Source organism: Carettochelys insculpta, chromosome 3 (assembly GCF_033958435.1).
Source record: "Carettochelys insculpta isolate YL-2023 chromosome 3, ASM3395843v1, whole genome shotgun sequence".
Classification (NCBI taxonomy): domain Eukaryota; kingdom Metazoa; phylum Chordata; order Testudines; family Carettochelyidae; genus Carettochelys; species Carettochelys insculpta.
The window spans coordinates 44,325,518-44,349,987 of NC_134139.1; the positions used below are offsets into that span (position 1 = coordinate 44,325,518).

Sequence of the window (24,470 nt, forward strand, 5' to 3'; positions counted from 1 at the left end):
CTTTTTTGTTTTAATAGAATACAGACTAACACGGCTATCTCTCTGTTACAGTTGGGAAATACTTGAAGTAGGAGAATTGCCTCTGGTTTGTTTGATGTAGGCCAGAGTGTCCTGCATTCAGCAAGGAAGACTCCTGCATGTACATCTTCAGTGCCTTAGCTTCTGCTTGTGGTATCATACCAGAGTACAGCCTTACTGCTGCAAAATCATATCTGTGTTGTGGCTTCCCATTATTGACCCTGAGCATCCACAATGTGAGCCCCCTCTTTGATCTGGGAGAAGGCCATGGAGGGAAAGTAGAAAGCCTTCTTCAGTTTGTTTTAGTGACACTAGGACCAGGTCTAGACTAGGGGAGAAAGCTGACCTAAGAATATGCAACTCCAGCTACAAGAACAGCATAACTGCAGTCAACACACCTTAGACTGAATTTCTTCACCATCCCCACAGTGAGAGCTTGATTGGAAAAATTCTCCCATTGACTTTCCTTGTGGTCAACAGCAGTGTTCCTTCTATTTTTTTCCATCAATGGACAGAATAAATTTTATTATGTGCACCAAAGCATGTGTGGATGTGCAGCACCAATAGAGACACTCTGTCAGCTTTGGGGGCTCTTCTAATCAACTGGGTGGCACCTACTCTCCTGGGAGTCAGGCCACGTACTCACCTTACAAGGAACACTGGTCAACGTGGGTGCTAGGCCTACTAAATAAATCCTGGAAGATTGACGTCTGGTGTGTTGACCCCACAGTAAGTGTAGACAAGCCCTGAATTCCCCTTTCTCCATTAGGGAGCAATGCTTCCAGGGCAGCGGGGGCAGAAGCCTGAAGGGTGCAGAGGAAACACATGCGCTAAATTTCCCCTCATCCAGGCTGGGCATGGGGAGGCGGAGTCAGCAGGTGAGGTGTATTGGTGAAGCCAGGTTGGAAGAGTCCTGGAGCAGCCTGTCCCATTCCAGTGTCCTGTATGCAGTATGGTTGCAGCTGTGTTAGGTCCCAGAATATTAGAGAGACAAAGGTGGTAAGAGCTGGGGAGTGCCAGCAGCTTCAGTGTCCCAGCTAAATGCAGGGCAGAAGAGATCACACATGTGGAGATACACATCTCATAGAGCTAGAAGGGACTCAGGAGAGCATCAAATCCAGTCGCCTGCCAGACCAAGCACCATCCCAGACAGTATTTTTTTTTAATCTGTTTGCCCCCGACCCCTAAATGGTTCCCTTAAGGATTGAGGTCACAACCCTCAGTTTAGGAGGGCCAATGCTCAAACCACTGAGCTATCCCTCTCCTGCATTGTTTAGCTTAAGCATGCAGCACAAATTGTAAGGAACCATTGACGGCAGAGCAGTCGTTACCACCTCCTGCAGTCAAAGGACAAAAAGAGGAGGGGGCAATCAGTAGCTACAGAGGTTGTGGTGGGGGAGGGATAGCTTAGCGACTTGAGCATTGTCCCGCTGAAGCCAGCACTGGTGAGTGCACTCCTTCGGGCTAGCCATTTTGGGATCTGGGGCAAATAGGTTAACTTAAAAAAAAGAAAAGGAGGGTGATTGTCCCTGCCCAGAGGGCAGGGGACTGGACTCAATGACCTCCCAAGGTCCCTTCCAGCTCTATGAGACGTGTGTTCAGCAGCAGTCTCTGCTGCACGGAAGGCGGCCCCAGACAAGCTGTCCCCCCCCCTCAACCCCGCCCCCCCCCGGGGCGGGTCCCTGAAGTATGCGCGACCACGAGGAGCACCTCAGCCCTGGCACGTGGGACAGCCCAGCTCTGCAGGGAGCTGCCTCCTGCGTGCAGGCGGCGGATACGGCAGCTCTGCGCTCCCTCCCGGGCGCAGACTTGTGTTCCTGCGCAGAGCGGCGCTCCCAGAGGCACCTACCCAGCGCGCGCTCCGGAGCTCCTAGGAACCGCGCCGCCTCCTCCGCTCGGCCCCCTCCCGCAGACACTCTGCCTCCCCTCGTTGCCATGGCGATCTACCAGGCGCTTCTCCAACGCCGTGCGTGGCCCTTCTCCCCTCCCTTCCATGACGCACCTACGCTGCTGCGTGGGGATTCCGCCGGATTACCCAGCGTGCCCCGCGGCAAAATGGTGGCTTGAGGCGAGCGCACGGGGCCGGGCCGAGAGGGGGCAAAGTTTGGGGCGGGCCCGACACAGAAGCGAACCGGGTTGGAACCGGCTGCAAAGTCCCCGGGAGTGCGGGGGCAGCGGAGCCCGACTGGTTCCGAACCGGACCGGGACCCCGGGGGGTGAGGGAGCCTAGCCAGGTCAGAACCGAGCACGGGGCCGAAAGAGGGCCCGAGTGCTCAGGTCCCGGCTGTATCAGCGCTGTGGGGAGAGGGCCCAGCCTGGCCAGGTCCGAGTTCCGCCCGCGCGCAGAGTGAGTGCCCCGTCCGGGTCAGAACGGCACCGGTACCCATGAGAAAGGCAGGGAGTTCGGCTGTGCCCCAGCTTGTCGCCCTGGTGTTAAAGGGAGGGAAACGGGCAGAACGAGCTGTAAAGGCACGTTGGTGTTGGGTGGAGCTGGGCTGGACAGAACTGGGAAACTCAAAACCAGTCACCCCTGAGCTTCGGGGTTGGGGACAGGCCAGAACTGATTTGGGAGCAGAACAGGTGCATGATTGTATGGGTTTGGAACTGAACCAATTTAAACCCACTTGCGTTCATAAGAACTGATCCCACAACTGACCTGGGTTTGTTCTTGGGTCAAAGAGATCTAAACTAAATTTGAACGGAGCCAAATTCTTACTGAGCGAAAGATAAACTACATGTATTTAGAGGTGAGGCAGTAATATCAATAATTTTTGATTTGGAAATGAAGTGAAGCAAATCTGAGACAATTTGTGTGATCAAGATCCAAACTGCACTGAAGTCAGAGTAAGGGAAGGGGAACAAACACCTTCTCTGCTGCAGAGCAGAGAGGATCCTTTACCAAACTAGAAACCCTCGCTGGTATCTGGCAGCATCCCAGAGACCTTCTGCAACGGAGTTGGTGAATCTGAATATATCCCAAGAACAAGGAAGGTTTAGAGAACGGCAGAGCTGAACAAATTTTGCAGAGCCACATCTGGATCTGGGCTAGAGTTTAACCAGGTGAAGATGAGTAGTAGACAGTTGAGCGTGAAAAGAATGAAGTTTGAGTTCTGGCACTTGGATTTGTAAACACAGTTTTCTTCCCCACTGAAGGTGTATTTACAGGCAAAAGGGTGAATGAGTCAAATGTGAATTTCTCTGAGCTTGGAATGGATCAGGTCTGAGAGAGGCCAGCTGGAGTGAATATACTGAAAACACTCTCCAGCAGAATGAGTCTTCTACTTGCCTCATAGGGCTTCTCAATGAAAGCTGCAGATGTGTATTTTGCAGAATCAGAATCACTCCAAAGACAGCTGATGTAAAGGGATCACACAGGAGAAGAAAGTCAATCCATTGGATACCAACACCAGAGAGCAGGTAAGGAAGCCAGCAATGAGATGATGCTGCATCGGACCACACTCTGTGTTTCAGTATTTGAATTCCTAACATCCCATAGTGCAAATGTGTGAGGCACATACATAGGAAATGGACCATCTGTAGGTCCTGCATTTTGGGGTATCCTCCTTGTTATGTTAGATCATTGTTATATACATGAGGCCTAATGTGGGAAAGCAGACCTGAGGGATGGTAAATGCAGAGTGCCAGTGTGAGAAAGGGAGCTTTTCTAGGTAGAATTCAAGTTTAATACTAGATAGACGACCTTATCTTGAGCCAGGACAGTGCCAGTACTCTTTGTGCCTCATGAAAGAAGAACTTTAAAGCCCCCTTTCAGTGCTGAAGTAGCTGTGATTATAGGTCCTGAAATGAGTTGGTATGGACTGTATACAGACATATCCAGGGTGTGCTGGAGCTACCCTGCCAAATTAAAAAAAATTCTGCACAACTGAGGATGCATAGCACCATTCCTTAGGACCATTCTGATGTTGGGTGTGTGCTTAAATATCAAGCAACCTAGCAGTGTCACTAAGGAGTCTGAAAAATTCACACCCATGAGTGTCATAGTTGAGCTACCTCTTGTAGATGCAGCTGTGTCAATGGAAGAATGCCTTCCGTCAGTGCAGGAAATGTCTATGCTAACATGCTGCAATGGCTTTGTTACAGCTATGCTATTGTAGCACCCATAGTGCAGATGTGGCTTCTTCTGAGAACTGTCATGTTTCAAATTAGGTAGTTTTATTAAATCCCTAATCCATTATGTAATTCCTTCTAGTAAATCATTTGTTTAATCTGTGCTTTAGGTGATGCTCTGATGCCAAGGCAAATGCACTTCTGGGCCTGCCTGCAGCAGGGCAAGGAATTTGTGGAGACCAAGTTGAAAGGACAGGCCATTCAGTACTTATTTAGTTTTTGACTTGTGCTGTCCTTCCTTACTCCTGTTCCCTTTGAGTCACTGTCAGTATAACACTTAGACCAGGTCTGCATTAGGGGAATAAGTCGATTTTAGATATGAATTTCTAGCTACGGCAGTGGCATAGCTCGAACCGATATGTCTGAAATCAGTTTACCTGACTGCCTTCATTAAAGGAAAGTCGATGGCAGCGTTTCTCCTTTCAACCTCCCTCATTCCTCACAATAGCGAGGCCTAGAGCGGTTGACTGCCGACCCCAGACAGATTGACTTCACGCAACTCTATCAGACACAAGAAGTCAAACTCTGGAAGATGGACTCTGAGTGGGTCGATCTTCTGCATAGTATAGACAAGCCCATAATTTCTACTTCTTCCAGTCACTGAATCTGTGCAGAAAGTATTTGGTATGTGCACTTAAACTGTGTTCTGTAAGGCCAGCATTTAACATCACAAGTGTAACTTGGGGCAGCAGGAGTCCCTTATCTGCTTTTAGTGCTCTTTGCAAGCATCCATGTAGGTCATGTAATATACTGAGAATGCACATCAGGGTTGCCAAATTTGTCCTGTATAAGTCCACAGTGTGGCCTGAGGCTATCTTTAATATCAGGAGGCCACTTGGCAATCAAGAGTGGATGTTGTGACTGGAATCGGTTGCCTTAAAGATGGCTTTACAGTTTTCTACTGACTTTGCTGAGTAGTTGTGGTGCTCTGTGAGTTTCTTGTTTTTTAGATTTCATACCCTGAATTCTTACCTTTTCCCTCTCTCACTAAATAGCACCTCGGTAGCTCAGAGTGTAAAAGGGTCAAAGAATTTGGGAAGGATGTGCTCCCTATTGGGGATCTGCCCCTTGTGTTCAGGGTGGGTAACTGGTATGCCACACTCTGGCATGGTGGTGGGTATCCTCTGGAGAGTGCCTGGTATCAGGGATTGCACATAATATAGGATTGTGGTAGTTGGCTGTACCTTATGAGGTTTTTAAGGGCAAAGTGAAGACACTCCATTCGATAATGGCTGAATAGATGGGCTAAACTAAAATCATGATTGTGCTTTACTCAGTAACTAACGGGTTACAGGCTTCATAATTTGTGCGGGTTGAACTTATTACACAGTATGGGGCTATTTGCATCATTCCTTTCAACCCACAAGCTCCATGTATGCCAAGTTCTTGTCCCTCTATTTTGGGGACTCCCTGCAACACTCTCAGCCATTTCTTTATTTTTAGGGCTGTTAGAGACTCACATCTTCCCCTTACCCCTACAGAAGGGGTTTTGTGACCTGTGTGCTCCACTCCTCTCTCCATCTTATCAGGGAATCGAGTTTTCTCCCAAAACCAGGGGCTCTGTGGACATTTCTCACTTCCCCTATCCTGTTCTGCTTTCTGTCTATGAGATGTCATTGATAGTGTTAACAAGTTAAACTCTATTTGAGGATAAACAGGCATAAAATAGGGTATTGTTAGTATGTAACAGTGCATGCCATCAACCACTAGTTTGATTTGTAGACAGTTGCAGAGGTGGTTGAAGGTGTGGCTGTGCTAGTCAGATGCCTGTGGCTTCATGTGTCTCCCCTTGTCCCCCCTTTGGTTTTCTGATGCAACATTCAAACATTATTACATTACAAATTGACAGAAATGTTATTAAATTTAGGGCCTTCACAAGCTAGGGCAAATATGCCTCCATTCAAAATAAGTTTGGTGCTTGAGAGCCTTGGAGACTGATTATCATGCATCAGGAAGGTATAGCCTGGGTAACAGCAGATGGGCTCCCCATCTTGCTAATATACCTTACTCATTTTTAGGGAGAGGATTTTTTAAATTGTTGTGGGGGGCTCCATTTGTTGCCACACTTCAGACATTGCTGCAAGGGACAATTCTGTAGTGCAGGGTCACAGCCAGTCCACACATTGCTTCCACAGCAGCACAGGTCTGGTGCTCTGAGTGCATGACAGGAATTGTCTAGTACTGCTCCAGTCCCATCTGCCATTGTTGCTTCTGATATGCTGTGTTCAGGAGATCCACAGGCACAATCCATTCTTAGGTGAGGTTGGGAGGTGAAGGAAAGGGAATATGCCCACCACAACGAGCAGGAATTAATCTGAGGTCTTCTTGGCCAGACTGAGGCTGGCAGGGGCTGGAATTGCCATGAGGGGACAGGTAAGGTTTCTTTTTTCTACTAATTAGTAATCAAAGAAAAAATGACTTCCTTAATGCTTATAACTTCTAGCCCCCATCTCTACACTACAAAGTGTTTTGTGAATTCTCCCCTACAGATAAAATTCCTGAACAGTCTGTCACTCTTATGGTTCTTGGCCTCTAGTCATTCCATTAGCCAGGGTGCAGTTAGTACCAAATATAGTGTGGATACCTGTTCATTAAGAATGAGTGTAAACTGAACTGATATTGTTCAGGGACCAACAAAGAGTTGTGAAAGTAGATTTCTGCCAACTTGGCCAATGCCCTGGAGGTGAAATCACCTGTTCTCTTTCCCCAAGCCAGTCCCCCAGCATGAAGTCTGCTGTTTTAACCAATATAGATATCTAACTGAATAGAACAATTGTTACTTTTCTTAGGTGAAGTGTCTTTACAGCTTAATTTGAGAGGAAGGTTGGTCTTGTCCGGACACTGGCCCAGGACACAGGGAAATTGCACTGTTTTTGGCTCTGCATAGATCTAGTGTCAACTTGTGTGAATCACTGTCCCCATTTGCTTCCCTTCCTTGCTTACATAGCTGGCTAATGATAACTCACCGGGGAGTTGAGAAGATCATCTTTAGTGCCTCTGAGGTGCTCAGGTACTTTGGAGATGAATGACATAAATACACCAAAGTGTGACTTGCTTGATGCTCGGAATGAAGGAGGAACTCTGTGGAGTGATGCAAATTCTGTAGAACAGGACAAAGTTACGTCGGTCTGTTTAAAGGAGGATGGCATTCTAAGAAGGCCCCCAGCCTCTCTGGATATCCTTTTGTTTCCACTATTTACATGCTCTCTTTTATGGCTGTAGCTTTACACATGACTCAGATTTCCCTCTTTTCCTTTCTATCTCCTCCCTTTCAGACCTGGAAGCTATTCTCTTGTTTGCCAGCATGTCAATGTACCATCTTAATTGCTAATGTGCTCAGACAGGGATGCCCCAGAAGCAGCAGCCCTCAGTTGGTCTGGTGTCTGGAATGACATGATACATTCTGGAATGTCCTGCTGGAAGTTGTGCTTACTGGATCACTCAGAATTACCAAAAGGCTGTGAAGACATAACTTCAGAGGGGTCTGAGTCTCCTAATTCCAGAATCGGAATGAAGACTTCCTTGGAATACTTTATTGACATGGCTTGCATCAGCTCTCTGTTCGTGGCCTGGCACACTGCAAGGTGTTGACTCCTAGAAGGACTTTGTATGAGAAGTTAGTGTCTGACCGTATTTGTTAGTTAAATGAAATTCAGTGATGCTGACAGGCAACAAATTTAATACTGGTTTAAAAATACTTCACATGATGCATAATTAATTTGTGGAATTCGCTACTGAATAATTGCATTGAGGCAAAGAGTTAACTGGGATTCAGAATGAGTCTGACATTTAAATGAATGAGAGGATACAGAGATTTACTTTTGTTATAATAAAATAACCAGATGGATTTTATTATTCTTGTGCTTCAGCCAACTCTTGACTGCTGAGAATTAGGAAGAAAAAGGTTATTCCCTAACTGTCCATTAGGATTTTCTTGCACCTTCTGAAGCATCTGGTACCGGGCAATGTCAGAGGCAGTGTCCTGAACCAAATAGACTCTGTGTTTGATCCTATGTTTTCATATTGCCTGTTAAGTGTTCCTCTTTATGCTCATCACTCTTAAAGTTCGCTCCTAGTGGTCCTAACATTTGAGGGTTTTAGAAGGTCGTGGGGGGGAAACCTTGGAGATTAGTGCAGTGTGTAGCTGCTAATTTTCTCTTATCTGTGAATGGGCCCTCGCTCGCACTGTGGAGATGGCCTCCTTACTCCTGGTGGTTAGGGGAAGCCATCACTCTGTTTCTTCCAGCTGCTGCTAGAAAGAAAAGGAATGTGTGGAGTTTGGCCTCTCCACGTTGCTAGCTTACAGTGGACTTTAGCCTGAGAGGTGCTGGAAGCCTTGGTGGCTGGGGGATGGAATTCTTCTAAAGGACATTCTAGTAAAATCTGATATGCTTTTGTAGTGACAAAATCCTTGCTCTGCAAGGCTCTTCCACTCTCATTATCCACTTCCATCTTTGCTGAGGAGTAGTGGGTGCTGCTTGCTGTTGTGGTCAGGCAGAATGAATTGAGCAGGAGGGATGTACTGATAAGGTGAGATGTCCTGGTAAATGGCTGAGGTGGGAAAGTGTGTGTAAGGGAGCATTTGGTAGCAGTGCTTATCTGAGTGTGACAGGAACAATTATAAATGTCCTGGCAAAATTGGGGGGGGGGCGGTTCAGAGCTGGAGATAGATTCTAGACCTGAGATCTGTGCACACAACCACTGTGAATTTCACTGTATTATGTGTGTATACTAGGGCAGAATTTAGCCATTTGTGTGTAACCATGTTAGTGAGCAAGCAACGATTCCACAGTTAGTTCTGAGCAATTGTCTGTGTGATAAGGGAATAATGTTGAGAAATTAAATGATGCAGTCAGGTGACAGGACTTCATGCAGGGCTCAGACAGGCTGCCATGGACTGCTGCACTGGGATCTGATGGGTAGCCACTTCACTTCACTGACAGTGTGGAACTTTGCGCTGCTGGAGGAGGCAGCTCTCTGCTATGCCTTGGCAAAACAATTTCAAATGCCCAAAGGTCAGCATTCTAGCGTTTAACTATGCTTATAGTTAGAGCTGTGGTTCTCTCAGTAGCAGTGTTTTGGGCAAGGTTCTATTTTGTTATAACTTATCTGTGAAGTTAAAAGAAAGTGCTGCAGAAACCATAATTTAGACATTTCCAACTTGACCTTCCCCGCCACCCCTCCACTCTCTGATTTGCTCATCTTGATTATCTTTTTCTGATTTGTCCTCCTTGCTTACGGTTTTTGGTTCTCTGTGCCTTAAATATTGAGTCTGTTCTGGTATGGCTATGGTCTGAAGAAGTGGGTCTGTCCCATGAAAGCTCACCTAATAAACCATTTTGCTAGTCTTTCAAGTGCTACTTGACTGCTTTTTGTTTTGACATTTCCAACTGTTTGTTTTACATGTAAAATCTCAACCCTAATGTGGCATTAGTGTAATTTATTGGATTTTCTTTAAAGGCAGAAGGGGAAGTGCTTATCTGTTGGGGCATTGTACCTGGACTTGTACAAAACCTTAGGCAATCTTGATTGTTTCTAGTGAAGATCAAATGTTTTCCCAGGTTAATTAGACTAGAATCATAGAAATGTAGGGCTCAAAAGGACCTTGAGAGGTCATCAGCTCCAGTCCCCTGTGCAACAGCAGGACAAAGTATACTTACACCATTCCTGAGAGGTGTACAGAAGATTTTTAGGGCAAGTTAGACTATGATGGAGATTGTACAACTTCACTTGGAAGCCTAATTCCTGTACTTTTGTAGTCAGAAAGTATTTCCTAGTATCTATCCCAAATCTCCCTTGCTTCAGAGTAAGCTCGCTACCTTTTGTCCCCTCTTCAGTGGACATGAAGAACAGTTGATTGCTGTCCTCTTTATAAGACCTCCTTAACCAACGTGAAGACTGTTTTCAAGTTCCCCTGCCTTTCCCATCCCACCAGTCTTTCCTGAGAACTAAATATGCCTGGTTTTGTTAATCTTTCCTTATACGTCAGGTTTTCTAAACCTTTTACTGTTTCTGTAGCCCTCCTCTGGTGGACTTCTTCCATTTTGTCCACATCTGAAAGTGACATACCTGGAACAGGGCCGTATTCAGGCTGGGTCTTTACTACTGCCAAGCAGAGTAGGACAGTTACCTCCCGTGTCTTATGTACAACACTCCTATTAACTAAGCCCAGAATATTAGCCTTTTTTGCAGTTGCACCAAATTGTTGGCTCTTATGTAAGTTGTGATTCACTATAATTCAGCACTCCTACTGCCTAGCCAGTTATTCTCAATTTTATATTTGGGCATTACAGTTTTTTTCTTTTTTGTGTGGTTCTTTTTACTTACCTTTATTGAATTTAATCTTGTTGATTTCATAGTAATTCTCCAATTTGTCAATATCACATGAATTCTAATCTTGTCTTTCCAAGAATTCACTGCCCTGTTGGCTTGGTGTCATTTACATATTTTTAAAAGCACATTCTATATTGCAATATCCAGGTTATTAATGAAAATATTAAATTCTACCAGATCCAGGACAAACCTTGTAGGACCTCATTTGATATATTTCCCCGCTGTTTGCCAATGAACCTTTGAAAATTACTGTGTGTATGATCTTTCAGTTATGTACCACCTTATAATAATTTCATTTGGACCACATTTTCCTTGTTTGCTTGTGAGAATGTCATGTTGGGACTGTGTCAAAAACCTTACTAAAAGCAAGATATATCATGTCTGTTGCTTCACCCCTCACCCCATCCATGAGGCCAATAATCAAGAGAACAAAATATTTACTGTTGTTTTTAGTGTTGCATCTCTTTGTATGTGCCCCCTGGTTCCTGGTCATACTGCAGCTTTGGCATATGATGCTGAACATGCTCAGTAAAGTTTAAAATACTCCTAAAACAGGAGTATTAGAAGCACCCTTGCTGAACTTTACCAAGGACCGTGTCCCTGCAAAGAGGGAAACTTAAAAAATAAAAGGGAAGCTGTCAGCTTGAAATCAGTTCATATGAAACGGGCTAAAAGTAGTTGCAGTTGCTTCAGCTGCCCCAGATTCTGCTTTCTGGTTTGTGGTTTTAAATCTCATTGTCCTATTTTTTAAAAATATTTTTAATCTGAGCTGTTTTGAGCAACAATATTAGATAAGTGTGATTTTTTCAAACTAGCAGTGTCCCTTTAAGATGTTTGTGCTTTCTGGGGAGATACCATCTGTTAAGGTAAGAAAAATACATTTTGTTCCCCCATACTCATAACTCAACTTTCCATGGGTCCTCTTATTAGCTGTGTAAGTTCTGGAAAACTAGCTTTGATCAGAAGAGTTTGCTTGACTTCATTACTACTAAAGCACTGTACTAGCAGATGCTTGTATATGTGCAAGATCTGATCACTTGGAGCAGGTTGGAAATGTAATTTGAGGAAGCCTTTTGCACCAGGCAGGGCTGATTTCTGAAAATAAACCCAGCCTGCAGGACTATAGGATGCTTATAGATTGTTTGTAAATGTATCAGTTTTTCCCTGACTTGTTGATGCTTTTGTTTTTATATATTAAAAAAAAAGGGCAGGCCTCCCAGGTGTGTCTGAAATGGATCTAATTGGATTCACTAGTCAGGGTGCCAGCTGGGCGGGGGAAGATCTATTGCCATGTAGTACAGAAGATGATTTATTGCTAGACTGACAACTTGCAATATAAACATTAGCCCAAGCATGATCTTGTACTCAAATCCCGCCCACGCAGGAGCTAGAAATCTTCCTGCCACGTGCCATAAATCATTTATGGTTTGCTCGTGCCTGTGCATTTGCGAAACAGCTGTGCACTGGGATTAGCAGTTTGCAGAAGGCCCATGCTGGGCTAAATTAGGGTCTGATGCCCTAGTCCTGAATGCTGGTAGTGGAGAGAATGGAGTGCAGGGGTGCTTCTCTTCAGCTGGAAGCCACGATGGATAACAATCTAATTTAAATAAAACATCTGATTTAATGTTTTTAATTTTATTACATTGTTTTCTTTTTAAAAATAAATGAGTTTAAAATGAAATTTGAATTTAATACAAAATATGTTAAGGCCTAAACTACTTATAATCTCTAAAAACATTTAAATAAAAAAGCTGAATCTGTGATTCTCTATCAAAAACTTTGTGATAAAAGCTTTTGTTTATATAAAGACAATGGGGGGGTGCGTGTAACTTTTGAGGTAGAATTTTATAAATGTAGTACAATAGGTCACTTATTGTATGCAGAACTTGATTCTGTGTGTCCAGAAGTTGTGCTGCTGGGTTCAAGAGACTAGCATTGGAGTCTCACCTCTGACTTCTGGAGATGCCATCGTATATTTCATCAGGATCATCCACGGAGCCCAGCTGAGTGGTCTTCTGATCCTGCTTTACAGCTGTTCCCTACCTGAGCTCTGACTGGCTCAATTTCCTATTTAAAAAAGTTAAAAGAACTGGTGGAAGTCACGAACTAAGCACCTGAAACCAACCAATCAGAGTTTGTTGTTGTGCTAAACCAGCAGGCCTAGAAAGAGTGTGTATATATTTTTTTCACTTACACTAGGTCATTCAGAGTTGAGAAATCAACTGTGAGTAGTAAAAGCAATAAAATTTGTCTCTCGTCCAATCTATGAATAGAAAGGAGGAGGGAGGAGAGGAGACATGCAAGTTTTAAAAGATTAAGGACAATCTAAATAATTTTGAAGCCTTTGATTTTTAAGAGACTTAGAAAAGTAAGGACCAGTCATGTTCACTTGGGCATCTTGGAAAATTTTCCTAAAATGAACTGAAATAAGTAATTTAATTCAGTAACTACAGTTAATCTCTCTTTAATAAATCATTAGTTATAAATGTGAAATATGTTTTAATCTGACGTTTATGTATCCAAAATTTTAAGGTCGTTTTGCTTAATAAAAATAATTTTATATGCTGTTTTTGTGTGATTAATTAAATTTCAGTTACCATCCTAATGCAGCTTGATACTCATCATAAGCAAAAAGTTAATTATTTGGTAAATAAACATATTCAACATTTTCTACTGTACTAAAAATAAGTAAGAATCTGAAAACGTGAAGCTATATAACTTTTTAGATATATGTATATAGTTAGTGTATCCTCCAAGATAGCAAAAAATGCTATCAAATCTTGTGTGAAGGCTCTATTTACATGTAAATCAGTGTGTTTTAAGTTATGTCAGTCAACAGAATGCACTTTTCTTTGGAAAGTAATGGAAGTACAAGTGGAAAAGTTGGTTAAAATAGATTTTAATAAATCCACCAAGCTATTGGCTCAGGCCAGGTAGGCAGAGTGGCAGGGAAAGAGAAGAGGTGGTGTTTCAGATGGCATGGTAGTTACTTACCAGCTAAGGTAGAATACCTGATCTATGGTGCCTGCTTAGTGGGGAGATTAGCTGAATTTAGCAACTAATCAGTAGTGTTATGAACAGAGTGCAGATCTGTCACAGCAAAGCTGAGGGAATATAAAGGCCACTCTCAGGAGCGTTGTTGTGCAGTCTCTGGCTGCAGTACAATTCCTCTGGGATTCCTGAGTGTCTGCAGAATTGGATGATGTGTGATGCCCCCTGGGGCTTGACAACTGTCTTGCAGCTTTCCGAAATAGTTATATTGTAGTGCTAACAATACCCCAGTGATTGATAAATAGAATTGGGGTCTATTCATGCTGTCTTGTATATTAAAAGAGTTGTACTGAATCACCTCAGTATGTCTCTAGTGACTAACACGTGGGAAAGGAGACTAGTTAACATGAATACCCCCTTCAGACTCTGAGTGAGAGGTTTCATAACTGTGACTATATTTGCATGTTCTTTGTACAGCGTGTAGCACAGCAAAGCACTGGTGTTAGTGCTTCTGTGTTATAAGTCATAATACATAGAATAGTCAGACCTTATGGTATAAATGAAACCATGTTCAGACATACTTTGCATATGTGGGACAGCTATTACTATGCTAGTTATAGCTGCGTTAGTATCTCCTTCAGCAAATCCTTCCAGAGCTTGAGAATCTATGTGGAATGTTTTTCAGCAGAGGTCTTGCATCCTTCAAACATAACGACCATGTGTTGTTAGTACCTCCAGACTACACCACCCTTTGTCATTGCACATGTCAAATAAAGCAGGGGTCATGGACAAGGGCAAGACAGATGGGTTCTGGAAGCTGCTAAGCGAATAGTTTTTCTAATTCCATTGCTTTGCAGACAGCCTCTGTCTGTCCATCGAGCCACTTTACAGATACCACACTTTTGGGTAGGTATGTTTTCCTCTTCAATTAGTTGCTGTGGTGGTTGTTTTTAAATTCAGCTGTCATTCATTGACATTATCTCATTGGCCTGGCCATGCTGTGTGCCTGCAGATGAGCAGCGTGAGGTACTGCAACACCTGTACACTTGGCCCGCAGTGTGCAATACGGACCCCGTTTGCCACATGTGGCGAATGGTGCACTGGGGTGGGGCAAAATGCAGCTCAGCAGAGCCACACACATGGAGCGCCTCTCTGCCTGCTCCATGCACACGCATCACCACTTGGTGGGATGTGTGCACGGTGGCAGCAGTGGAGGCGGCCCCTGGAGCAGTTTCCCTGGCACAGCTCCTGCGGCTCCGCGCAGAAACCGCATGGCTCCTTCAACCCCGGCACAGCAGCTCCACTCCTGGGGCTCCTGCCCAGAGCCATGTGACTCCTTCAGCCCTGGCTCCAGTGTGTCGCTGGACTATACAGTTAGAGCAGGGGGTGCTGGGGTTGCCTGTCTCTGTGGGATGGCATCCATTTGGGGGGAGGGGCTGTGGTGAATATGCAAGGAGCATAACCACAAGTGTGGCGATCCGTGAATTATTATTGGACTCCACTGCTTTAGGGAGGGTCTAGTAAAAGGGCGGAACGTGTCTCATTACCTTTGCTTCCTTAGGTTTGCCCTGATACATCCAGGGGTGGTGGGCAGAGGGGAGGTTCTTCATGTCCTTGTGAGAGTACTGAGAGTTCCCCTCCAATTCCTAGGCTTCTTTGGGTGAAGGTGTTGCTTGGTCTCCAGCATTGACTTGACCCTTAGCATACCTGCTGAGAGTGAGGTCAACTAATGCCAAACATATTTGGGTCACTTATGTTGTGGCCACCTAAGAGCCAGGGGAGCAGTGTTATCTAGTGGGTAGGGCACTGAACTGGGGCCCGGGTTCTATTCCTGGCCCTACTGCTGACTATGGAAAAGTCATTTTACCTTCTTGCAGCGTGGTTTCTCCAACTGTGAAATTAAGGGTATTGATACTGATCTTCTGTGTAAAGCACGTGGAGCTCTATAGATGAAAAGTGCTATCTAAGAGATAGGTAGGTGTTACTAGCTTTCAGGATCCCTAAAATCCATCTCTAGGGGAGAGTGGTCTTAAACCACAGAATCTTAAAGTGTAGGTATGGACAGCTGTTAACACAAATGATGAAGTCATAGTCTTTACTCTTCTTAATACAGAACCCTGCAGGTACATAGCATGACTAGAGAGGGGCGTAGGAGTATGATCATATTTCTAGCTCTCTTGGTATGCCTGTGGAATCAACTCCCCCCTCACCCTGGAAATCGGTGCCAAGGATTTACCTTCTCTCTCACCCAGCGTAGAGCTACAACTTTAACCTTAGCATACCCAAAAAATCTTGCCTGGAGGGTATTTGTCTCTAGGGATAGGAATCTGTTCCACCGTCAGCAGTTTGCTCTTGTGGGGCTGTATCTCCCGAATCTTCCAGTTTAACTCTGAAGAGAAAAACCCAGTGTGGCAAAAACCCCCACGGGGTTAGTGTTTGTAGCTTTGTGTGTGGAGAGTGGAGGGAGGTAGAGGAGTAATAGGGGAATGAGTGGAGTTAAGCTCCCACTGTTTGCTCCCCTGCCCAGCTGTGTAGTAAGTTAACAGTACGTGTCTGTTCTTATTCTCCTGAAAGTAGACTTTGTTCTCTGGAGACTGCTAATCATGCCCCATGGGAGTGTAATCAGTTATAAGGTATTTAATACGGTGCAGGCGGGAACAGGCTGCCTGGCCAAGCTGGCAGATTGCAACACTACAATTATAAAGGGCCCCTTTCCCCCACTCTCCCCCTACCAGTGACAGGATGAGGGCTGTTGCAGCAGACAGCCTTAAACATGCAAAGTGTATGTATGGGCTGGGAGAGGAAGAGGGGAAGTTGCAGAAACACCACCTATTCCTGGAAGCAGGAAGATCTGAATTCTGGGAGAGCTGCAGTCATTGCAGACTGTGCTGCTTAGATTTGGAGGCATATGGGGGTGGGTTGTGTAGAGATGGTCCTTGGCAAATTGTCTGGGTAGAAAGGGGCTTCCTTCCTCTCTGTTGAGCCTGAGCTAAGTGTGTGTGGCACAGGTGATTGGAATCGGGGAAACACTTTCTTCTGTTCCCTGTGCCTTCTCCGGGCCAGATTTACAAAAGTGCCTACCCTGGCAAACTGCCTGGGAGTTAAGTGTCTGACCTAGTTAGGTACTTCTGTAAATTCCATGAGTTGCCTATCTGCACATCGGTGCCTAAATACCTTTTGAAAATCCAGTCCTTTGTGCCCCTGTGGTGGTGGTGGTGGTGGGAGGTGGGGAGGGGTGTTAAGTTTAGGGAATACTTACCCCAGGGCCTTGAAATCTTAGTTTCACAGACGGATGGACATTCTCAGTTCCCTAGAATTTGTTTCTCCTGGCTAAACCCTGGTGGCACACTAAACTTTTTTCTACCCTTCCACTGCTTGTAGGTAGCAATCCTAAGCTCTCTCTCCCCTTCTTTAACTCTACAGCTATGTCCCCTTGTGAGCACAGCTCTTCAGCCACATAGTCATCCCTATTGGTCTTCTGTGAAGTCTCTGGACCCAGGGAGGAACACTGCTCTACCCAATGCCAGGCTACAGTATTCTTGCTGCAAAGTTGTCCCCTCTCAGTTTCATCTGGGAAGTGGTGCTGCTTGTCTCAGCTCCCCTTCATCAGGCTCTTTGAGAGCAGAAGAGAACATCTCTTCTGCAATGTCCCTGTGTGGTCTAATTTTTATGGTTTTGCCCTATGAATGTTTTCAAATCCCAGCCGTTCCTAAAATCCCTTTGCATTGCTGCTGCCGCTAGTCTACAAGCTAATGACCATTGGCTAAGTTCCATTTGGAGTCCATGGTTGCGTGTTGCTGATGAGTGTCAAAGTATACAGTCACCAGAACACTGGCACTGAAGGGTCTGTTTCCTGTCTCTGTTAAATGCTAAGTCCTGTCCTGGCCAGCCCTTGGTGTGAGATGCCAACTCGGATCATCAGTCTGGCAGTGAGAGCACTGACCACTAAACTCCGTAGCTGCCCACAGTGCTGGACTTTAATAGAAAAAATGAGCTTGTGGTTCTTCTTTTTAAGTTTAGAGAAAAGAAGCAAAGGCAGAATATGTGAGATGCAGTAGGTCAGTGTTTCTCAATCTGTTTTAAAAATGTACCCCTTAAAAAATATACCCCCAGACTTCTCTCATGTACTGCTAAGGGCACGCGGACCACTGGTTGGGAAACTTGGTCCTAAAATAACCTGAGGTCTTGAAGCAAGTGCCATTCAACCTTTGCAGATTATTGTACCCTTTTCAGGAGTCAGATTTGTTTTGTATACCACCAAGTTACAAGCTACTTGCAAAAATATCACAGAAGACTACTACTGAAAACTTGCTGACTTCCTGTGATCTCACTGTCAAATAAATGAATAGAAATATTGCACTTACATTTCAGTGTAATGCACGTGAAGGAGTAGAAACAAGTCATTGTCTGAACGAACTTTTAGATTGTACTGACTTTACTAGTGTTTTTATGTAATCTTTTTTAAAACTGGGCAAGTCTCTAGATGAGTTGATGTACCCCCTGGAAAACCTCGGTGTACCCCCAAGGGCACTTGTACCCCTGGTTGAGAAACACTGCAGTAGGTGACCCATACATAGTCTGAGCTGCTTGGGGATGCTGGCCACTTGGGTCCTTGTGGTGATCATTTTCATCACTTTCCCTTTTCGAATGGCTGCCAAACATGTGAGCAGTGGCTTCAGTTGAGGGGCAAGATCAGCAGCTCACTGACTAGAGAGCCAGGGCTTTGTTTGTAGCTCTGTCCTGGAGTTCTTTGAGATCACCTTAAGGAATTACCTTAGGCAGAGGTTACTGCTCCAGGAATCTGAGATCTTTGTGTGTATGGACTGAGTTCTCCTCCTCACTAAAGTGCAAGTGCACGTACCTAGAAATGGAGGAGTTGCATAGAACTGAGATCAAATCAGTTTCTGCCAGCAGCATGTATGAAAGGATGTGTGTATGTAAGAGTGAGTGAGAGTTGTTTTGTGTCTCCAGGGAAGGATGTGTATCTGATGGTGTATCTGAGAATGGACCCTAGAAAAAGGAAATTGGTCTCTCTTGTGGGAGGCCAAAAGCCCAGCCCTTTTGACTGGTTTCATACCTGAATTCAGCTTCAGGCTTTGCACCGCTTGAGTTCTGCTCTGTCTGCTCCTTTTAATAATACTTGCTTACAGTTTGTGCATTGATTTATTAAAAGGAAAAACAGGGAAATGCCTTTCCCTGCTACTCTGCAAACTCTGATATTCACTTGCCAGCCCAGACAGATTCTCTCCCCGTTTCTCTGTGGGTTGCTCTATTAGCTCTTTTGTCTTGTGCTATTTCTCTTGCTTTGCAGCTGCACAGGACTACTACTCCCTTCATAGTTGATTGGGTTTGGGATGGGGCCACAGTGTTGGTTCTGGAGGTGGCTTGGCCTGCGTGTGGAGGGCATGTGGGCATGCAGAGGGCATGTGGGCTCAGCTGCTTGTTTTCCTTTCCCCTTTGGTGTGGTGTGGAATTCACCGTGTTTGTCTGTCGTGGCCTGTGGTTGCAGCCTGCATTCCTGCACTGTGAATCAGCATGGCAGCAGGCGGCGTGCTGTTTGTGCCCTGTGGCTACATGCTTTCAGCCCCACATCAAAGGTGTGTTTAGTGTATAGCTTGTGCCATTTCTGGCCACACCTGGTGGCCTGCGGGCACCTGGGGGTGGAGCCTGGGCTGTGTTTGCAGATGGCATTCAGGGTTCAGGCTTCTCCTTACTTGTGGAAACCAAGGAGCCAAATCCATGTTAAATAACCTGAGGAATGCAGGGGGAGAGCAGAGCAGAACGGAGTCACTCCAGGGGCATGTCCTAGCAGCAGCAGCGCCTAAATAGCTGCCGCAAAATAACTCATGCCTTATCCTTCCAAAGGATTGTCTGTGGGGTGGGGTTTAACTTATACCCATAAGACAGTTAAGGTTGGCTCATTCCCCTGTGGCCAGCACGCTGCTTCCCTAATGGCTTGGGTGGCTGGTGCCATTAGGCTGTAGTCTGTACAGTCGGTGTGTAAGGGACATACATGGCGATACAGAGGCTCTGGTGTCTGTGCTCGGTGGAATCATGTTAGCATTTTTCTTCCGCTCCTGTGAGTGTCCCATTAAAGGCACATCCAGTCTTCACACGGTGTAATATTTAAAATGAACATTGGGTTGAACTGCTTCTGCTATACAGTCAGGTCCCAGAGCACGCGACCCCCAGAGTACGTGACCCCACTCTTACATGGCTGACCCCGATTCCTCCCGTAAACCCTGGAAATGTGCAATTTCCAGTTGTGCTTAACTCGGTTTCTCTTCCTCCCCCAGCCCTGGCTCAACCCCCTCCAGCTCCGCATGGCCCCGGCTCAGTGCCCTCCACCTCAGCTCCGCTCACCACCCATGCGTAGCTCCTGCTCACCTCCCACCCCTGCCTCCTGGCTCTAGCTCACCCCACCCTCAGGCGCGACTCCCACTCAACCTGCCCAGCCCTGGTTCACCCCCTCTGCCAGTTCACCACCTGCACATGGCTCCGGCTCACCACCCCTCACGTGCGGCTCTGGCTCAACACTCCCTCCCCCACCCCTCTGCATGTGGCTTCAGTTCAACGCCCCTCTCCACCCTGGTTCAAACCCTCACGCACAGCCCTGGTTCCATCCTCCCACCCGAGTTTAAACCCCCCACGTGCAGCCCCAGTTCAAACCATCTCCCACACATGGCCCTGCTTCAAGTCTCCCCCCCCAGCTCTGGTTCAACACCCCCTGTGGCCTGCCTCACCCCCCCGCCCACAGCTCTGGCTCAACTCCACTCCTGCCCTCCCCGCCTGCCTCCCACGGCCCCAACCCACTGCCAGGCTTAACCCTCCCCTCCTGCCCCCGCATCCCACCCCAGCTCTTACCTTTCTGCTGCTTCCCTGGCTTCAGAACATGTGTTCTAACGGGGGAAAAAGCTGGATCCCCGCTTATGCGAAATTCGGGTTATGCGAGGGCACATGGAATGGAATGCTTGCGTAACTCGAGGGTCTACTATCTTCCATGCACATCTGGAGAGACCAGCCCCTCTAACTGACAGTAACTCCAGTGTTGGAATTAGAGTGATGCCTGTGAACGCAAGGCACAGATATATAATAATTTGCCCCACTGCTCAATATTGTGTGAGGAGAAGGTGCTTGTTTTCTGTAGATTTGTCATGTACAATCCTCCCCTGCCCAGACATTGGCATAATAGGTCTTAACATACAGTAAGCTCTCGAGTTATGTGGGGGTTGTGTTTCTGCAAAACCCCCATCCCCTGCCATAACTTGAATTTTTGTGCAAGTTGAGGGGAGACAGGAACCCAGCTACCGCCTGGTTCCTGGCTCCCTTGGGCTTGCAGGGGCAGAGGAACTGTCCAGACCACTAGGGCTGGTCAGTTTCCTAGCTCCCAGAGTGTTGGAGAGCCAGGAACAAAGGGGAAGCCCAGCTCCCCTCAGCTTTCAGAGAGGGGAAACTGACCAGGGCAGCAGCCTTGGTTGGTTGCCTGGCTCCAGCCCCTGGAAGGGAGCTGGAACCGGGAGCAGTCTGGCTTCCCACTCCCCTCCACTCCTTGGGACCAGGAAACTAACCAGGGCTGCTGCCCTGCTCAGTTTCCCAGCTCTGCAAGTGGAAGGGAGCAGGGAGCCTGGCTGCTGCCTGGTTCCCAGCTCCCCACCACTCTGGGGACCCGGAAGCTGCTCCTGCCAGAGGCCGCAGCCTGACTGTCGATTGCGCCCCTGATCAGAGTGGTTTCCCATCACGGGCAGCGGCTGTGTTAAACCCAGACACACACAACTTGGTTGCGCATATCTTGAGGGTTTACAGCAATGAAGGGTCCTGTGGTACCTTATAGACTAACATAAGGTGCCACAGGACACTTCGTTGCTGTTACAGATCCAGACTAACACGGCTACCCCTCCGATACTTGAGGGTTTACAGTATTTGAAGACTTTTCTCTGGGGTGCCCCAGTCATCTTTTCCTATGATTAAACATGCATGTTTTGTTAACCTTTTTCTAAGTCAGGTTTTCTGAACATTCTATCATTTCTGTAGCTCTACTCTGGGTTAGCTCCAATTTAGCCACACCTTTGTTAAAGTGGATACATTATTGCAACTGAGGCCTCTCCAGTGGTGAGTGGAACAGGATAATTACTGCCTGGGTTTTATGTATTACATTGCCAGTAATACATCCCAGAATATTTGCCTTTTTTGAAGTTATGTCACATTGTTTCATATACAAGTTGTGATTCATTATAATCTCCACATCCTTTTCAGCCCTGCTGCTGCATAGCCAGTTATTTCCCTTTTTGTAGTTGTGCACTTGATTTTTCTTCTTCCTAGGTGTTCTACTTTGTTTGTCTTGGTTGAATTTCAACTTGTTGATTTTCAACCAATTTCTAGTCAATTTGTCAATGTAATTTTGAATTCTAATTTTCTTCCAAAGTGCTTTCAGACACCTCTCATCTTGGTGTCTTCCCCATCTTTTATAAGCATGTTTTTCCCTCCCATTATCCAAGTCATTAATATAGATATAAAATAGTACCAGACCAAGGACAGGTCCCTGGTGGACCCCGTTAGATGGATCCTTCGGGCATGACAGTGACATATCCCTAGTTTGCATATAAGAAAATTATGTGGGACTGCGTCAAAAGCCTTACTAAAGTGAAGATATAGCTAAAGCTTCCCCACCTGCACCATGTCAGTTAGAGAAGGAAATTAGGTTGGTATGGTATAATTTGTTCTTGAGAAATCTGTGATGGCTATTACTTATTATCCTGTTATCCTCTAGATGATTATAAATTGATTGTTTAAAAATGTATCCCAGTATCTTTTCAACCATGGAAGTTAAGCTGATTGGTCTATAATTCCCCAGCTACTCTTTAGTCTCCGTTTTAATTATGTATACTGTTTGCAGCGTACTACAGTGCTCCAGAATTTCACCCATGCTCCATTAGTTTTGAAAAAATATTTGCTCACAGTTTCTCCTTGTTATAAGTATTGTTTTAGGTGTATGGTTACAGTTCACCATTTTGGTGAAGACTGAAAGGTAACTGATGTTGATAACATCAAAAAATCTGATGTGTTTAATTATCTCTCTTGCCCTGCCCAGTAGTCTATTTACATTTTCCTTCATCTTTCTCTCTCTCCTTCAGTATTTAAAGAACCTCTTTTTGCTGACTTTTTTATGTCCCTTGTTAGGTTTAACTCATTTTCTGCCATAACCTTTCTGATTTTTTCCCTGTGTACTTGTGCTCATGCTTAGCAATTCATCCGTGCTTCCACTTTTTGAAGAACTCTTTGTTGATTTTCAGACCATTAAAGAGCTTCTGATGTAACCATTTTGGCTTCTGACTATTCTTTTTATCGCTCCTTCATATCATTACAGTTTGCTGTTATACCTTTAATATTATCTCTTTGAGAAACTGCCAGCTTTCCTGACCTCCTTTTTGCCTTAGGTTTTCTTCCCATGGGAGTTTACCTACGAGTTCTTAGAGTTTGTTAACATCTACTTTTTTGAAGTCCATTGTCCTTATTCTGTTTCTCTCACTCTTCCTTAGAATCTTGAAATCCATCATTGTAATCACTTTCACACAAATTGTCTTCAGCCTTCAGATGGACAACTAGTGATCTGAATCTAGTCTAAAATGATTTGCCACTCTTTATTTCCTCCACTCAAGTTGTCCCCAACTTTTTCATCAGATGTCTGGGTAGTTAGTTTTCCGTTCATCATCCTTTAACAGGGAATAATCATTGTGCATTTGTTGTCCAGGCTTTTCAGCTTACTGATGGTTTGCTTTGGGATACAGAGGATCAGGGGATCTTGTAGGATTTAGGGTTACTAAGTTCCCACCTCCATTTCTTCTTGATTGCTAGGTGGTGTTTGGAGGGGGTTGAAGTGAAAAGGACATGACATGAGTAAGAGGGCTGTGTCCTGCCCGTTCCTTCCCCATCAGCCATAGTTGAGACAGGTTGTAGGGAGCACAAAGCCAGTTCTTAAATTCAGTTTCCAGGCTAACTTTCATCTTAAGTTGCGGATGCTGATCTGCAAAGTTTGGGGTTCAGCATTCTGATCCAAAGCCTGCCACCTGCCTGGGAAAGCTCCTTGTGACTCCGGAGGCAAACTGTTCTCATAAATGGATAGAACTCCCCCTTGTGGGGGAGCGAGAGGAGAGCTGGGAGCCCAATGTGGCTATAGACTGCAATAAAATATGCTAATTGCCTTGTGTTCATATAGCCAGTGTTGTTGCTGGGGTGGTTTGCCCAAACGACTAATTCTGCAGCCCGGAACAGGGGGATCCCTGGAGCCCTGGCCATAGTGCCTTACTAAGCAGAGGGAATGAAAGCAAACAGTCTGCTTTGCAAGTTTGGCCAACACACCACTCTGCAACATCTCAGCGAGACATCAGCATCCACCTGTCCTCAGCCCTCATGTGACTCGTGGAGGGTTAGTTTCTGTGAATGCATTGCACTATGGGTCTTAACAGAAAATGTAACTGTAACAGAATGGCCTGTCTCCTTTGGGGCATGGGGCCCGTCAGTCCCTGTTCTAAGGCATAGCCATAGTAAAAATAGGTGCTCTGAGGGAGAACCAGCAGACAAATTGGGAATGGAAGCCAAGTGCTTGCCCAAGTGATGGTAACACTCTGCAGGTGGACAACAGCACTGAGCTCACTTGAGGGCACCTAGAGTCTGGAGAGAATTGGCTGGAGACTCCCTGGAGCAGAACCTGATTCCTGATGAGGATCCGTGATAACTACAGCACAGGCTTAGGAAGGAGGACTGTGGAGCCTCATCCCAAGGAGAAACTGAAAGGCTCGGGGAAGATGGCCAGAAGTGGAGTACAGTGCCGGGAAGGAATGCTGTGGTCACCCTATCCCAAGGGAGATGTTTGAGACTAGGAAGGAGGGACAGCAAGTATAGGAAGCTCGTGGCTACAGGGAACAGACAGCCCTCTTATTTTGGTTTTCCAGAGCCCAGGAGTCCATGGTAAAGGATGGCTGTAGGTTCCTCTTGTGCTGTGA

At 45.7% G+C, this 24,470-nt stretch overlaps 1 protein-coding gene across 8 annotated transcripts in view; it reads left to right on the top strand.

Annotated features, from left to right (window-relative positions):
* The first annotated feature begins 1,907 nt into the window (after positions 1-1,907).
* TJAP1 (tight junction associated protein 1) overlaps positions 1,908-24,470 on the top strand; it is a 53,730-nt gene continuing 31,167 nt past the window's right edge. For 3 of the 8 annotated variants that reach the window (XM_074989736.1, XM_074989735.1, XM_074989734.1), the window contains exon 1: positions 1,908-3,435. The gene's annotated coding sequence lies outside the window, so the exon portion shown is untranslated. The remainder of the gene's footprint in view (positions 3,436-24,470) is intronic. The other 5 variants (XM_074989729.1, XM_074989730.1, XM_074989733.1 and 2 more) reach the window with 5 other exon arrangements.